The following is an 18998-nucleotide window of genomic DNA, read 5'->3' as shown; positions in this document are numbered from 1 at the left end:
CCTTACATATTTTGCTGGCTCTGTATTTGATGCATAAATGTTGATCAGAGTTAGTACTTCTTGATCTATTGTTCCCCTCATTAATAAGTAGTGACACTCTTTGCCTCTGATCCCTTTCTTGAGGTTGAATGCAATTTGGTCTGATATAAGGATGGCTGTCCCCGCTTTTTTTTTATTGACTTGAATAATTGATTTCCATCCTTTTATTCTAAGCCTGTGCTATCCTGTATTTTTAGATGTATTTCTTGCAGGCAGCAGAAATCCAGTTTTTGTTTTCTAATCCAACCCTCTACTATGTATCTTTTAATGGGGAAGTTTAGCCCATTGACATTTAATGATATTATTGATAGAGAAGGTTGTTGTGTCATTGTATTGAGTAGGGTTGTTGTTACAATTGGGTGTTTGGATTGTGTAATTCATTGCTGAGTATTCACTTAGAAATGGTTTGGTTAGCGCAAATAGTGCGAGTTCTTTTTTGACTGAGAATGTTTTTAGTCTCCCCTCCCATATGAATGAGAATTTTCTGGGTAGTGGACTCTAGGTTGGAAGTTCCTTTCATTTAGTAGTTTAAATATGTCATTTCACTGTCTTCTTGCTTGAATCGTTTCAAATGGGAGAACTGGCTTGATTCTGATATTCCTTCCTTTGTACTTAAGGTCTGTATTTCCTCACTTAATGCTTTAAAGAATTCACCTTTCTCTTTGTTTTTTATCCATTTGGACTACTATATGTTGTGATGTTGGTCTATTAGGGTCCACTCTATTGGGAACTCTTTTTGCCTCCTGGATTTCTGCCAGTGTGTCTTTTCAGAGGGTTGGAAATTTTCTGCTATTATTTTCCCCACTACTTGTTCTTCCCCTATCCCTATTCCTACAATTGTTAAGTTATTTCTTTTGTCTTTGTTCATTCAGTACCTCACTTTATCTTCTAATGTTTTGTCTCTCATTTCTTTGTTGGCTTCTTTGTTGTTACTGGCTTGTATTTTATCCTCAAGTTCATCCATGCAATTCTCTATGTGTGTAATTCTGCTATTGTGGCTGGCTAGCATGTTTTTTAGTTCCCTCAGTTCCGTTTTTATGGACTCTCTCATTTTATGATAGAGTTCTTCTTTGATTTGGATTAACTGTTAATCTATGTATTTCTTAAATTTTTTAGTCAGTGATTCTTTGAATTCTATTACTAGGACATTAAATGCTGATTTTATGTCTTCATCTATAGAGTTTGTATGTTTTGGAAAACTTAGGAATCTATTAAGATTTCTCGGGGCCGGGTAGGTGGCGCTGGAGGTAAGGTGTCTGCCTTGCAAGCGCTAGCCAAGGAAGGACCGTGGTTCGATCCCCCAGCGTCCCATATGGTCCTCCCCAAGCCAGGGGCGATTTCTGAGCACATAGCCAGGAGTAACCCCTGAGCGTCAACCGAGTGTGACCCAAAAACCAAAAAAAAAAAAAAAAAAAAAAAAAAAAAAGATTTCTCTCTATATCCCAGCTGCTGGTGTCTTCCTTAGTTTTCCCATTGTTCATTTCATTAATTAGTGTACTGGGTTTTCAGGCTTGTTTTTTTTAATGGTTCATTTGGGTTGTGTAGGAGGTGATTGGAGGTAAGTTTATTTTAGGGTTTATTTTCTCAGGGCACACATGTTTACCCAAGTATGGCAGAGGTGTTAGAGTCTAGTTAGTTAGGTTTTGGTGGTATATATTTTCAAAGGGAGAGAAGATTTGGGCCTGCTCTGCCTAGGACTTTCTTGTGTAGTCTTAAGTGTCTGCGGGGTTTGTAGGGCAGACACGTTATGACCAGAGTGTGTATGTACAGGCCAGCCATGGCAGAGGCAAGGTGATAGCATCATCTGAGTGTTTCTTCTTGTATCTGACATGGCTAGGTTGGATTTTCTCTGTCTGTTCCCTGGTTCCTGGACTCACTGTGTCTCCAACACTGAAGGACTAAGGCACCAAGATGGCATCTCTGCATGTTTCCTCCCTGCCTTCCCGGACTAGTTTGGATCCCATCTGTTCCCGGTTCTGCCTTCACCCTCACCCCAGAGCTGAGGGACTGAAGTACCAAGATGGCAACTCAGGCGCAATTCCTCCCTGCCTTCCCAGGCAGGGATTGTTGTTTTAAATGTCTCTCTTCTCTTTTATTATTTGTATCTAAACACCATGGATTTTTGTTAGTTAAGTTTGTAGCCTACCAGTTTATATACAAATCTATTGTTTCTAGAAAATCTTTGGTAGATTCTTTAGTATTTTCTAAATATAGTAAGAGCTTAACTTATTCCTATTCTATTTTGTGCCCTTCATATCTTTTTCTTGCCTGATTGCTATGGCAAGTGCTTCCAGTACTATGTTGAATAGAAGTGGCAAAAAAGAGACAAATCTTTCTAGTGCCAGATCTTAGAAGACAGCCTTAGATTTTCCTAACTGAGCATAAAATTTACCATGGGCTTGAGGTAAATGACCTTGACTATAAGAAAAGATCTTTTACAGTGTGTAAATGGTCTAAAGGGTAAAGGGTAAGGTCTTGTATGAGCTTGACCCAAACAGATCGTAGTTTAAATCCCGACATTCCCTATGGTCCCCCAAACCTGCCAGGAGCGACTTCTGAGTGCAGAACCAGGAGGAACCCCTGAGTACCACCGGGTGTGACCCCTAAACAAACAAACAAAAAAACAGACAGACAAGAAAAGATCTTTCCATTCTCATTTGTTGAGCTTTTTTTTGTGTCAACAATGGGTGTCGATCCTTGTCAACAGCTTTCTCTGAATCTATTTAATAAGATAACAAGATTTTTATTTTTATATTTGTTGATATGGTGTATTACATTGATTGACATGTATATTTTCAACAAACCTTGCATTTATGAAATGAATCATACTTGTTAATGGTGTATAACTTCCTTGATGAGCTATTAAATCCCACTTTCTAGAATTTATTGAGGATCCTTGCATCTGTGCTCATATAGGCAATAATTTTCTTTTTTGTAGTATCTGTCTGCTTTAGATATTAGATAGGTATTAGCTTCATAGAAACTGTGGGAGTGTTTCTGTTTCTTTGATATCCTAGAAAAGCATGAAAAGAATTTGCAGTAGGTCCTCTTGAATGGTTTGAATGAATTCACCGGTACATTTATGTAGGCCTGGGCTTTTTGGGGGGAAAGGCTTTCTATTACCATTTTAATTTCTTCAGTAGTTATATAGCTATTAAACATTCCATATATCTACTTTGAAATATTGCTGTGGAATATTGTTAATATATAGCTTATATCATATTAAGCATCACATAGATAAACATACTCATTCACAGAATAGTCTCACACATCTGTGGGATTTAAGAAAAATAAAAGATAGTATGGTAGTAATACACATAGATAGAGATAAGGTTTGAAAAGACCAGCCCATGAAGCTTACCGCAAAGATTGGTGAGTGCAGTTAGAGAAATAACTACACCAACAACTATCATGACAATGGTAGTGAGCGAGATTTCAAAATAGAATGCCTGTCTCAGAGACAGGCAGGGGTTGGGGGAGGAGGGAGATAAGGGGTGGTGGTAAGGTTGTGCTGGTGATGGGGAGTGTACATTTTATGACTGAAACCCAACTACAAACATGTTTCTAAGCATGGTACTTAAAGATTTTAATGAACAAAACCAAAACAAAAAACATTCCATATAATCTTGGCTTAATCATGGGACTTGTATAAGAGTCTAAGAATTCATCCTCTTCTTCCAAGTTCTCTTTTGTTGTGGCATATAGTTTCTCAAAGTAGTTTATGATTTTTCTTTGTACTTCTGCATTATCTATAATAACTTCCCCTTCTACAGAACAACAGGTGCTCATTCTTCACCAAGTGCCCTTCAAAGTATCTTCAGGGGCCAGAGCATTAGCACTATGGGATGGCTCTTGCCTTGCATGCATCAAAATCAGGTTTGATCCCAGCACCCTATATGGTCCCCTGAATACTGAGCCTCAAAGAGGAATTAAAAGGGAATATGCTAAAATGCCAATACACTAAGTTCTTGAAAAAATGGTACCATGTTTCTTTTCCCTAGCCACACTGGAAATTCACCTTCTCAGCTTGTCACTGAGAACAGTCACAGGGTGCCTCCTGTAACATCACAGGGTCAAGATGGGTCAAGGACCACATAACTCCCCTTCATCTTTAAAAATCAAGGGGGGCATCCATCCTGTGAGCTCTGACAAATGTCCCCACTCATGTAAGGTCCCAGTAGGATTGAGCAGAGCTCTATCTCTCTCTTTGTCTCTCTGTCTTATTTTCCCCCTCCATCTCTTTTGACTCCCTCTGTTTCTGTTTCCCTTTCTCACTCTCTTTCTCTCTTGCTTGCTCTCTCTGTCTTTCTGGAGCACTCATACACAGGCACAGAATATTTCATTATGGGCAACCTCCCTTCACATCATACAGGCAAAGCCAGAGCTTCCCGAACATCCCAATAATCTCAAAATCTGCTCGGCCACCCCATGGACTTGTCCTGAGACACCACAGTGGCCACATGAGAGGAGCACTCCATAGACTGGCTCAGCTCCACTTTCTTCCATCATACCAGTAACTCCTGTTGCTATCATGGGTCACATTTTAGTCTGATTCTTGAGATGCTCTGAGGACCTTTGACACCTCTCACCTATATTGTGAGAGCCCCAGTTATGGACACTCAGTCTGCATGGCCACCTGTGCTGGGGTTATCCTCTCAGGGCACCCTGATAAAGCAACAGAACCTCCTACTATGTAGGGGAGAAATAGGTTAAAACAGTGACTTGATATTCCCCAACCACCCACCAAACATGCTCAGAAGCTGGAGAAAGTAACAGAGGTTTATTTTCCAAGAGGTTTCCTGGAGGGGTGGAGCAATAGTGCAGCATTTTTCTTGCACACAGCTGACCTGGGTTTGATTCCCAGCATCTTATAGCATCCAATGAGCCTTCAAGAAGTGATTCCTGAGCTGGGAGTAGCATCTAAACACACCACTGGATGTGGCCAAAAACAAAATAAAAGTTCCCTCAAATGATGTCTTTGGTCCAGGTTTCCCCAAATTCTAAAGAAAGTGCAGGTATGTCCATGACAAGCACAGCAACAGGATAACCAAGCCTCAGGCTGAAAAGTCCCATTTCCCTGTGCTGGGTGCCCACAAACATTGCCACCCAGTAAGAAACAGGCTCTGCCCAAGTCAAGGGGCCAGAATGGCTTGACTCTCAGCACAGTTCCCACCATGAAGCAGAAACGAGGCACTTTTCTGAACTGCACCTCATGAAAACCAGTGCCTCATTCCTACCAACACTTGCAAACAGAGATGCAAAAGTGGCTGCAAGAACATTGTCGGGGCAGGTAGGCTCAGGAATTATGGGGTTCCCCAGGAAGGGAGCTGCTGGATGGGCCTCCCAGGTTCCAGGCCATCTCAACTGGGAGCTACAATGTCATTCTTTGAATATCCCAAGGGAGCGCTTGTGAAGAACACATCAGAGTGGGGCACAGTTTAAAACTAATTTCACATGTGGAGAACTTGAAGGGACCTGTTGGCTTTGATTGTGTCTCTTTTCTGAATTCCTGAAGCTCTCCTCAGGGGGCTAGGAAGGGCACCCCCAAAAAACTGCATCCCGGAGATGCTTAGGCCGAGAAGCTGAGAAAGACTGAGTGAGGAAGGACTGGCTGTTGGGGTCACCAGGCAGAGAGCTGATTCCTTTGTCTATGGAGGTTCTGCCCTGCTGTGCCCTTGATGACTCTGAGAACTTAAAGGGACCTGTTGGCTTTGCTTGTGTCTCTTTTCTGAAACCCTGAAGCTCTCCTCAGAGGGATAGGAAGGGCACCCCCAAAAAACTGTCACCTGGAAGCCGCAGAAGAGCACTGCTGCTCTGCTTCGCTTTGCGGCCCTGCACTCTTTCTAACCAATGAACCCCATCACAAAACGCAGAAAAAATCACACTATAAGCATGACAATGGGGAAGCCTCGCAGGCAAACACCATGCACAAGGAATGAAGATGATAGCTCTGATGACCCCCAAAATTACAATGATCTGATTAACCTCTCAGATAAGGAGTTTAGAATAGAAATATGGAGGATGTTCATAGAACTCAAAGAAAGCATAGATCGATCTGAACAGACCACAAGACAGAAATTAGAAAACTCCAAACTTAAATAACAGATTTGAAAAACATGGTAGCTCAACTGAAAAACTTAGTGATGTCCTCTCCAGCAGAATAACAGCAGCTGAGGACAGAGTCAGCATGCTGGAAGATGAGATGCAGAACAACTCAATACAGCAAAAGAAATTGGAAAAGAACCTTAAGACGAACAATCAGACAATGAAAAAAGTACTCAAGGAATGTGAACAGATGAAAATAGAAGTCTTTGATAAACTCAACAGAAACAACATAAGAATCAATGGAGTCCCAGAGGCCCAGGTAGGAGATCCCTAGGAAGAATTAACTGTCAAAGACGGTTAATCACAGAGATACTCCCAGAGCTAAAGACTGCATGCAATCAAATCCTGCATGCCTGAAGAGTACCAGCTAAAAGAGACCCAAAGAAAAACACTCCAAGACACATCCTAGTCACAATGACGAATCCTACAAATAGAAATAGAATACTAAAAGCAGCAAGATCAAAAAGGGAAAATACATCAAAGGAGCATCAATAAGATTTACAGCAGACATGTCACAGGCCACTCTAAAGGCCATAAGACAGTGGTGGGATATTGTGACAAGACTGAATGAAATGGAGACTTCACCTAGAATACTGCACCCAGCTCCACTCACTTTCAGGTTTGAAGGAAGGATACATAGCTTCATGGATAAGAAACAGCTCAGAAACTTCACAGATACAAAACCAGTCTTGAAGAAAAAACTGAAAGGTCTACTTTAAGACAAGACAGACTAACATACACAGCAAACTTATCCACAAGATGACATTAAATCCTATGACAATCATCTTCCTCAATGTCAGTGAACTAAATGCACTAATTAAAAGACACAGAGTGGCAAAATGGGTCAAAAAGATGAACCCAACCTTCTGCTGCCTACAAGAAACACACTTGAATAGCCAGAAAAAACATAGACTCAAAATCAAAGGCTGGAGGAAAATCATCCAAGCAAACAACACCCTTAAAAAAGTGGGGCTGGCCATATTAATATCTGATGACACCAACATAGGCTCAGAAAAGTTGTAAGGGACAAAGATGGACATTTGTCCTAATCAAGGGATATGTGCAATAGGAAGAAATCAGACTACTAAAAATATATGCAGCGAATGAGAGACCAGCAAACCATCTAATACAATTATTGACAAATCTGAAAGAAGATATCAATAATAACACAATAATTGTGGGAGACCACAACACGGCCCTGTCAACACTTGATAGATCAAACAGACTGAAACCCAACAAAAATATACTAGCCTTAAAAAGAGAAATGGAATAAAGGGGCCTAGTAGATATACATAGGACACTCCATCCTCAGAAACCTAGATACACATTCTTTTCCAATGTGCATGGGTCATTCTCCAGGATAGATCACATGCTGGTACATAAAACATACCTCCATAAAATCAAGAAGATAGAAATTTTGCAGGCTACCTTTGCTGACCACAAGGCTCTGAAATTAGATGTGAACTACAAAGCCACACAGAAGAAAAACTTTAACAATTTGAAATTAAACAGCCTGCTACTGAACAACCAGTGGGTCTGAGATGAAATCAAAGAGAAAATCAAAACTTTCCTGGAAACAAATAATAATAAAAACACGAACTACCACAATCAATGAGACACAGCAAAAGTGTTCCTGAGAGAAAAATTTATAGCTTTGCAAGCATGCATCAGGAAGGAAGAAAAGGCATACCTGAATAGCTTAATGATGCAACTTATAAAATTAGAAAATAACCAACAAAAAGAACGAAAAAATAGGGAGACAGAAGGAAATAACAAAGCTGAGATCAGAAATCAATGAAGTGGAAACCCAAAAAACAAAATACGAAAGATCAATGAAAGCAGAAGTTGGCTTTTTGAATAAATAAACAATATTGATAGGCCATTGGCAAAACTCACAAACAAAGAGAGAAACCTGATAACTCATTTTAGAAATGAAAAGGAGGAGATCACGACAAATATTGCAGATAAAAAAAAGGGTTATTAGAGACTACTTTGAGAAACTCTATGCTACTAAACATAAGAACCTGAAAGAAATGAATAAATTCTTGGATACTTATAACCTTACACAGTTAAGTAAGGAGGATGTAGCATATCTAAACACCCCATCACCATTGAGGAAATTGAAACTGTAATCAAACGTCTGCCTAAAAAGAAAAGTGCAAGCCCAGATGAATTCACTAATGAATTCTTTCAAACTTTTCAAGAGGAGATACTACCAATCCTAGCCAGGCTCTTCCATAAAATTGAAAAAACAGGAAGACTCCCAAACAGCTTTTATGAAGCCAACATCACCTTCAAAACCAGACAGAAATGCTTCCAAAAAAGAAAATTACAGACCAATATCCCTGATGAATGCAGATGCAAGTATCTTCAACAAAATCCTGGCAAATAGAATTCAATGTCTCATCAAGAAGATCATTCACTACGATCAAGTAAGTTTCATTCCAGAAATGCAAGGATAGTTTAACATTCATAAATCTATCAACATAATACAAAACATCAACAACAGGAAAAATAAAAATCACATGATCATATCAATAGACTGAGAGAAAGCATTTGATAAGGTCCAACACCCATTCTTGATCAAAACTCTCAGCAAGATGGGAATGAAAGAAACCTTTCTCAATATAGTTAGGGCCATTTACCACAAGCCAATGGCAAATATCCTCAATAGAGAAAAACTAAAAGCCTTCTCTCTAAATTCTGGTATAAGACAAGGCTGTCAGCTTTCGCTACTCCTCTTCAACATAGTACTGGAAGTACTTGCTATAGCGATCAGGCAAGAAAAAAATATCAAGAGAATCCAGATAGGAAAGGAAAAAATCAAGCTCTCACTGTTTGCAAATGACATGATACTCTACTTAGAAAACGCCAAAGACTCTACCAAAAAGCTTCTAGAAACAATAGATTCATATAGCAAGGTGGCAGGCTACAAAATTAACACACAAAAAACAATGACCTTTTTATACACCAATAATGATAGGGAAGAGATGGACGTTAAGAAGGCAATCCTATTTCACATCAGTGCCACACAAACTCAAATATCTTGGAGTCAGCTTGACCAAAGACGTTAAGGACCTATACAAAGAGAACTATAATGCCCTGCTCCAAGAAATAAGGGAGGACGCATGGAAATGGAAACACATAACCTGCTCATGGATTGGCAGGATTAACATTATTAAAATGGCAATACTCCCCAAAGCATTATACAGATTTAATGCGATCCCTCTAAAGATACTCATGACATTCTTCAAAGAAGTGGATCAAACACTTCTGAAATTCATTTGGAACAATAAACAGTCCTAGGGAAAAGGAATATGGGAGGCATTACTTGCCCCAACTTTAAAATATATTACAAAGCAATAGTTATTAAAACAGCATGGTATTGGAATAAAGATAGACCCTCAGATCAGTGGAATAGGCTTGAGTACTCAGAGAATGTTCTCCAGACATACAATCACTTAATTTTTGACAAAGGAGCAAGAAATCCTAAGTGGAGCAGGTAAAGCCTCTTCAACAAATCGTTTTGGCAGAACTGGTTAGCCACTTGCAAAAAAGCAAACATAGACCCCCATTAACATCATGTATGAAGGTAAAATCCAAATGGATTAAAGACCTTGATATCAGACCTAATACCAAAGGTATATAGAACAATATGTATGTAAAACACTCCAGGACATTGAGACTAAAGGCATCTTCAAGTAGGAAACTGCACTTTCCAAACAAGTGGAAGCAGAGATAAACAGATGGGGATACATTAAGCTGAGAAACTTCTGTATCTCAAAGAAATAGTGCCCAGAATACAGGAGCCACTCATCGTGTGGGAGAAACTATTCACCCAATACCCATCAGACAAGGGGCTAATATCCAAAATATACAGGGCATTGATGGAACTGTACAAGAAAAAACATCTAATCCCATCAAAAATGGGGAGAAGAAATGGACAGACACTTTAACAAAGAAGAAATACAAATGACCAAAAGGCACATGAAAAAATGCTTCACATCACTAATCATCAGGGAGGTGCAAATCACAACAAGTATGAGATACCATCTCACACCACAGAGATTGGCACACATCACAAAGAATGAGAACAATCAGTGCTGGTGGGGATGTGGAGAGAAAGGAACTATTATCCACTGCTGCTGGGAATGCCGACTAGTCCAACTTTTATGGAAAGCAATATGGAGATTCCTCCAAAAACTGGAAATTGAGCTCCCATATGATCCTGCTATACCAATCCTAGGGATATACCCTAGGAACACAAGAATAAAGTAATCCCTTCCTTAAATCTATATTTATTGCAGTACTATTCACAATAGCCAGACTCTGGAAGCAACCAAGATGCCCCTCAACAGATGAATGGCTAAAGAAATGGTGGTACATATACACAATGGAATATTATGCAGACATTAGGAAAGATGAAGTCATGAAATTTTCCTATACATGATGTACATGGAATCTATCATGCTGAGTGAAATAAGTCAGAGGGAGAGATATAGATTCAGAATAGTCTCACTTATTTATGGGTTTTAAAAAAATGAAAGACATTTTTGCCACAATCCTCAGAGACAAAGAGAGGAGGGTTGGAACTTCCAGCTCACTTCATGAAGCTCACCACAAAGAGTGGTGAGTGCAGTTATAGAAATAACTACACTGAGAACTACTATAATCACGTGAATGAATGAGGGAACTGGAAAGCCTGTCTAGAGTACAGGTGTGGTGGGGTGGAGTGGAGGGAGATTAGGGACATTGGTGGTGAGAATGTTGCAGTGGTGAAGGGGGTTGTTCTTTACATGACTGAAACCTAATCAGAATCATGTTTGTAATCAAGGTGTTTAAATAAAGATATTATTAAAAAGACTAATTGCACATATAAGATAGGTGGAGGTGTAGAGAGGAATCAATATTTGGGGGAGCACACTGAACATGAGCGAAAGACAGATATACCCCAAAAACAATCCCATTGTAGTTGTGGATATTTCTGTGTGTGAAATACAGAGAGAGTATGTAAAAAGAAGAAAGAAAGGAAGGAAAGAAGGAAGGAATGAAAGGCAAGAATGAAAGAGGGAAAGAGAAGAGGGAAAGGAGGAAGGAAGAGAAAAAGGAAGGAAGAAAAGAAGGAAAGAAAAGAAATGAATAAAGGAAGGAAAGAAAGAAAAGAAAGGAATAAAGGAAGGAAAGAAAGACAAGAATGAAAGAAGGAAAGAGAAGAGGGGAAGAAGGATGGGAGAAAGAAAAAAAGGAAGAAAAGAAAGTAAGAAATAAACAGGAAGAAAAAATGAACTAAAGTAAAAAGCAGTAAAGAAACAGGAGGAAAGGAAGGAAGAAAAAGGAAAGAAGGAAGGAGTCTTCTACTCCTTCTTTTCTTCCTCCTCTTTTCTCTCTCCTATCTCACTCACTCTCTCTTTCTCTCTGTCACACACACACTTTTACTCCTTTACAGTTAAGTATGGCAACATAACATGTTCATATGACCAAACCCAAGACTTAAAAGCTTGATACAAAAACTACAGAGGCTCCGCTGGGCTCAGAACACTCCGCATGCCAGGATTTCTTGGTGTGTTTGCCTGGTATGTTGGGGGCTCTGGGCAGGACAGCTAGCCTTAGGACCACTGGGCTGACCACTTAGTCCAGGGGAACCAGATCCCCCCCACACCAGGCGGGTCTTCAGGGCCACGCCTGGTTAATCGGGCCCTGGGGGGAGTGGGTGAGAAATTCCTCCCTAGGCATCCAAAAACTACAGAGGCTCAGCTGGGCTCAGAACGCTCCACATGCCAGGATTTCGTGGGACTTTGACTGGTATGATGGGGCCTCTGGGCAGGACAGCTAGCCATAGGCCCCCTGGGCTGACCACTTAGTCCAGGTGAACAAGATTCTCCCCACACCAGGCGGGTCTTCAGGGCCACGCCTGGTTAATCGGGCCCTGGGGGGAGGGGTGATAAATTCCTCCCTAGGCATCCAAAAACTAAAGAGGCTCGGCTGGGCTCAGAACACTCCGCATGCCAGGATTTCTTGGTGTGTTTGCCTGGTATGTTGGGGGCTCTGGGCAGGACAGCTAGCCTTAGGACCACTGGGCTGACCACTTAGTCCAGGGGAACCAGATCTCCCCCACACCAGGCGGGTCTTCAGGGCCACGCCTGGTTAATCGGGCCCTGGGGGGAGTGGGTGAGAAATTCCTCCCTAGGCATCCAAAAACTACAGAGGCTCAGCTGGGCTCAGAACGCTCCACATGCCAGGATTTCGTGGGACTTTGACTGGTATGATGGGGGCTCTGGGCAGGACAGCTAGCCATAGGCCCCGTGGGCTGACCACTTAGTCCAGGGGAACAAGATTCCCCCAAAAACAGGCGGGTCTTCAGGGCCACATCTGGTTAATCGGGCCCTGGGGGGAGGGGGTGATAAATTCCTCCCTAGGCATCCAAAAACTACAGAGGCTCGGCTGGGCTCAGAACACTCCGCATGCCAGGATTTCTTGGTGTGTTTGCCTGGTATGTTGGGGCTCTGGGCAGGACAGCTAGCCATAGGCCCCCTGGGCTGACCACTTAGTCCAGGGAAACAAGATCCCCCCCACACCAGGCGGGTCTTCAGGGCCACGCCTGGTTAATTGGGCCCTGGGGGGAGGGGGTGAGAAATTCCTCCCTAGGCATCCAAAAACTACAAAGGCTCGGCTGGGCTCAGAACACTCCGCATGCCAGGATTTCTTGGTGTGTTTGCCTGGTATGTTGGGGGCTCTGGGCAGGACAGCTAGCCTTAGGACCACTGGGCTGACCACTTAGTCCAGGAGAACCAGATCCCCCCCACACCAGGCGGGTCTTCAGGGCCACGCCTGGTTAATTGGGCCCTGGGGGGAGTGGGTGAGAAATTCCTCTCTAGGCATCCAAAAACTACAGAGGCTCAGCTGGGCTCAGAACGCTCCACATGCCAGGATTTCGTGGGACTTTGACTGGTATGATGGGGGCTCTGGGCAGGACAGCTAGCCATATGCCCCCTGGGCTGAACACTTAGTCCAGGGGAACAAGATTCCCCCCACACCAGGCGGGTCTTCAGGGCCACACCTGGTTAATCGGGCCCTGGGGGGAGGGGTGATAAATTCCTCCCTAGGCATCCAAAAACTACAGAGGCTCGGCTGGGCTCAGAACACTCCGCATGCCAGGATTTCTTGGTGTGTTTGCCTGGTATGTTGGGGGCTCTGGGCAGGACAGCTAGCCTTAGGACCACTGGGCTGACCACTTAGTCCAGGGGAACAAGATCCCCCCCACACCAGGCGGGTCTTCAGGGCCACGCCTGGTTAATCGGGCCCTGGGAGGAGGGGTGAGAAATTCCTCCCTAGGCATCCAAAAACTACAGAGGCTCGGCTGGGCTCAGAACACTCCGCATGCCAGGATTTCTTGGTGTGTTTGCCTGGTATGTTGGGGGCTCTGGGCAGGACAGCTAGCCTTAGGACCACTGGGCTGACCACTTAGTCCAGGGGAACCAGATCCCCCACACACCAGGCGGGTCTTCAGGGCCACGCCTGGTTAATCGGGCCCTGGGGGGAGTGGGTGAGATATTCCTCCCTAGGCATCCAAAAACTACAGAGGCTCAGCTGGGATCAGAACGCTCCACATGCCAGGATTTCGTGGGACTTTGACTGGTATGATGGGGGCTCTGGGCAGGACAGCTAGCCATAGGCCCCGTGGGCTGACCACTTAGTCCAGGGGAACAAGATCCCCCCCACACCAGGCGGGTCTTCAGGGCCACGCCTGGTTAATCGGGCCCTGGGGGGAGGGGTGAGAAATTCCTCCCTAGGCATCCAAAAACTACAGAGGCTCGGCTGGGCTCAGAACACTCCGCATGCCAGGATTTCTTGGTGTGTTTGCCTGGTATGTTGGGGGCTCTGGGCAGGACAGCTAGCCTTAGGACCACTGGGCTGACCACTTAGTCCAGGGGAACCAGATCCCCCCCACACCAGGCGGGTCTTCAGGGCCACGCCTGGTTAATCGGGCCCTGGGGGGAGTGGGTGATAAATTCCTCCCTAGGCATCCAAAAACTACAGAGGCTCAGCTGGGTTCAGAACGCTCCACATGCCAGGATTTCGTGGGACTTTGACTGGTATGATGGGGGCTCTGGGCAGGACAGCTAGCCATATGCCCCCTGGGCTGACCAGTTAGTCCAGGGGAACAAGATTCCCCCCACACCAGGCGGGTCTTCAGGGCCACACCTGGTTAATCGGGCCCTGGGGGGAGGGGTGATAAATTCCTTCCTAGGCATCCAAAAACTACAGAGGCTCGGCTGGGCTCAGAACACTCCGCATGCCAGGATTTCTTGGTGTGTTTGCCTGGTATGTTGGGGGCTCTGGGCAGGACAGCTAACCTTAGGACCACTGGGCTGACCACTTAGTCCAGGGGAACCAGATCCCCCCCACACCAGGCGGGTCTTCAGGGCCACGCCTGGTTAATCGGGCCCTGGGGTGAGTGGGTGAGAAATTCCTCCCTAGGCATCCAAAAACTACAGAGGCTCAGCTGGGCTCAGAACGCTCCACATGCCAGGATTTCTTGGTGTGTTTGCCTGGTATGATGGGGGCTCTGGGCAGGACAGCTAGCCATAGGCCCCGTGGGCTGACCACTTAGTCCAGGGGAACAAGATTCCCCCCACACCAGGCGGGTCTTCAGGGCCACGCCTGGTTAATCGGGCCCTGGGGGGAGGGGGTAGAGAAATTCCTTTCTAGGCATCCAAAAACTACAGAGGCTCGGCTGGGCTCAGAACACTCCGTATGCCAGGATTTATTGGTTTGCCTGGTATGTTGGGGGCTCTGGGCAGGACAGCTAGCCATAGGACCCCTGGGCTGACCACTTAGTCCAGGGGAACAAGATCCCCCCACACCAGGCAGGTCTTCAGGGCCACGCCTGGTTAATCGGGCCCTGGGGGAGGGGGTGAGAAATTCCTCCCTAGGCATCCAAAAACTACAGAGGCTCGGCTGGGCTCAGAATGCTCCACATGCCAGGATTTCGTGGGCCTTGACTGGTATGATGGGGGCTCTGGGCAGGACAGCTAGCCTTAGGACCCCTGGGCTGACCACTTAGTCCAGGTGAACAAGATTCCCTTCACACCAGGCGGGTCTTCAGGGCCACGCCTGGTTAATCGGGTCCTGGGGGGAGGGGGTGAGAAATTCCTCCCTAGGCATCCAAAAACTACAGAGGCTCGGCTGGGCTCAGAACACTCCGCATGCCAGGATTTCTTGGTGTTTGCCTGGTATGTTGGGGGCTCTGGGCAGGACAGCTAGCCATAGGCCCCCTGGGCTGACCACTTAGTCCAGGGGAACAAGATCCCCCCACACTAGGCGGGTCTTCAGGGCCACGCCTGGTTAATCGGGCCCTGCGGGGGAGGGGGTGAGAAATTCCTCCCTAGGCATCCAAAAACTACAGAACCGCGCGTACTTCATGTATTCAGAATATTCCTTATTTTTATGTTATGTTTTGCGTATACAGAATATTCATTTTGTATTCTGCCCTTTCCCACACCCCTACAAAGCTCTTTTTTACTCCTTAACTCTCTAATCTCCTCTCAAACATCACTAACCTACATTACTCTTTTTAACTTCAGTAGTGTACAATCCTAATCACAGTCCAAAGCTGTGCATTGTGTGTGGCAACCCCAAACTGTTTCAAGCTACATAAAATGGACACGTTTTTCTTTAGAATATTTTGTGTTTTTTCTCTGACAGCTATAATTCTTACTAAATCTTGTCTTATACAGTGATGATTCTAACCACTTTTTGTCTTTTCTTTTTGAGCTGTTTAACAAGGAATTTTGGTGAAAGAGTCCCCCAGTTTAATGCTTATGATTGAACCATATCATGGGAATTGTTGGAATTGTTCCTATGGTCCCCATATGCGCCAATAACACCACGTGGCATTGCTCCTTTTTTGCATAGGCACATTAAAATGGGAAAATACTATACATACAAATATGATCCTATCTAATAGAGATTGGAACACACAAATCTTGTAGTGCAAGGGGACCTTACACCCTGAACATTGACATAACGACCTGGCACAGACCTCAGAAGAAAGGGCCTAATCCATTCTCCCCTGAACCAGGGAAGCCATACACGAAACATCCTGGCTTGTCTATAACATCACCTGGAAGTAATCCTCTACCACGGAAGACCCTACACTGCTCAGACATCGACCTGCTCAAAAGAGACTTCCCTTAACACTGAGAAGACTTAACAACCACAACGACCTGCTTACAGGACAGGGCTCCCTGCATTGCCCTTTGATTGTGAGGTGAAATGAGAGGACGCTCCACATCCTGACTTCAATGTAGGATATGCAGATTCCAGGATCTTTAATACAGAAACATGATACCAACAACAGAGTCTGTGTGAAAAATAAAAGTGTGTTGGCACTACAATGTCTTGGATTGGACGATCTAGCTTGCCTGGAGCTTAGAGAGTTGGTCTTGTGCCAGGAAACTTCAGGGGTCGGGTCTCTTTGTATTTAGGCCAAGGTTATTTCTTTCCATGTCCCTCATATTTTGATGGGCCTATGCAAACAACAATTGCCACTGTAACACCATTTTTACTGTGCTCCTTTGACTCTAATCCTGTTTAAGGAGTTATGCAAGTTTTATGGCTTTAGATTGCCTTGTATGCTGTTAAGAAATATTATAATGTGTTACAATCTGGGGACTTGAGGGACAAAGTAATTGTACATGGATTCTGTCTTATTTATCTTAATGTTCTTTGGTTCTTTGGCTGAAATTTCAAAGTTAAGGTATCAGCAAGGGGACTTCTGAGAATTATGTTATGGATGATTGTCCTTTCACTGTAACTTTACCTTGTCCTCTTTCTTTGCATCCTTGTTCTCATAATTAAAAAAAAATTAAAAAGAAAAAAAAGAAAATAAATAATATTTGAATTTATCTTTACATTGTTAATTAAAATGTAACTAGAACTAAAGATGGAAAAACCTATGAAATAGAGATAGGCATTCAAAATCAGAAACTTTTAGTCAGTTTATACTGACCTTTCCCCTATCTCTACCACCTATTTAGTTGGGAGGATTCTGAGATTATTTTGTATATTAGTTTTATTTTCTTTGAAATGGGTAGAATAATGATAGCAACTTATCTGTTCTAATAGAATATGTCATTATATATGTATATGTATATATATGTATATATTATATATATATAAAACCTTTGGTACTATAAAAACAAATGGCCAAAAGGCACATGAAAAAATGCTCCTCGTCACTAATCATCAGGGAGATGCAAATCAAAACAACAATGAGATACCATTTCACACCACAGAGATTGGCATATATCACAAAGAATGAGAACAATCAGTGCTGGCTGGGATGTGGAGAGAAAGGAACTCTTATCCTCTGCTGGTGGGAATGCCATCTAGTCCAATCTCTTTGGAAAGCGATATGGAGATTCCTCCAAAATCTGAAAATTGAGCTCCCATTCTACCCATCTACTCCACTCCTAGAGATATACCCTAAGAACACAAGAATACAATACAAAAATCCCTTCCTCACACCTGTATTTATTGCAGCACTATTCACAATAGCCAGGCTCTGGAAACAACGAAGATGCCCTTTAACAGATGAATGGCTAAAGAAACTGTGGTACATATACACAATGGAATATTATGCAGCCGTCAGGAGAGATGAAGTCATGAAATTTTCCTATATATGGATGTACATGGAATCTATCATGCTGCGAGAAATAAATCAGAGTGAGAGAGAGATGCAGAATAGTCTCACTCATCTATGGGTTTTAAAAAAAATAAAAGTCATTTTTGCAACAATCATCAGAGACAATGAGAGGAGGGCTGGAACTTCCAGCTCACTTCATGAAGCTCACCACAAAGAGTGGTGAGTGCAGTTATAGAAATAACTACACAGAGAACTACCATAATCATGTGAATGAATGAGGAAACTGGAAAGCCTATCTGGAGTATAGGTGGGGGTGGGGTGGGATGGAGGGAGATTTGGGACATTGATGGTGGGAATGTTGCACTGGTGAAGGGGTGTTCTTTACATGACTGAAACCTAATCATAATCATATTTGTAATCAAGATGTTTAAATAAAGGGAAAAACACTGGTGCAAAAAAAAGAAAAAAAGAAAAATGTTCCTGCAAAAAAAAAAAAAAAAAGAACTAAGGGTGAAGAGTTTTAATACGGTGGGAGGTCAGGATGGGATTGAGGGGTGAAGAGGTAGTTGGATTTCCAAAGGGGGGAAAGGGGAAAGTATATGGAAGGGGTAGGAAAGAAGAAAAGAGAAAATACATTAGAAAGAAAGGGAGAAGAGAAAAGAAAAAAAGAAAAGAGAAGAAAACAAAAGAAAAGAAAAAGAAAAAAAAGTAGTGAGAAGAGAGGAGAAAATAGCAAGGGAATGCTAGTTTGCTTGAATGTGTTCGATGAGTAGGGCCTGTAGTATAAGTCTGTATGTCACAGTTGCTGCTTCGGTGGTCTGACTGGTCACATGCTTCAAATCCTAAAAGAAGGTATAACCTAGAGATAAAGTGTATGTTAAAGAGTTTTCTCAGGACCATCTCGTAGTGCAAGCTGGGTATGATATCTCCTGTGAGTGAGCCCCGAGATGCCATCTTAGTTTGTCCACCCTTTGTACCAAGAACGCCTTCCCTGCAGCCAGGTCGGGGGTCCCTGTGTCGAAACTTTAAGTATTTTAAAAGTCTGTAGATTACTTACAAATACTTTGTATCCTTGATTTCATACTTTTTTAATCATGTTTCTAATTATTAAATTTTTCAACTTATATACAATTTAAACATTTGATGTTACTTAAAACTGGATAAATGATTTTAGTATTATTTATTTAACTTTTATATAATTAGAATA

Source organism: Suncus etruscus, chromosome X (genome assembly GCF_024139225.1).
Source record: "Suncus etruscus isolate mSunEtr1 chromosome X, mSunEtr1.pri.cur, whole genome shotgun sequence".
NCBI classification, from domain to species: Eukaryota; Metazoa; Chordata; class Mammalia; order Eulipotyphla; family Soricidae; genus Suncus; species Suncus etruscus.
Note: the sequence above shows the minus strand (reverse complement) of the source record.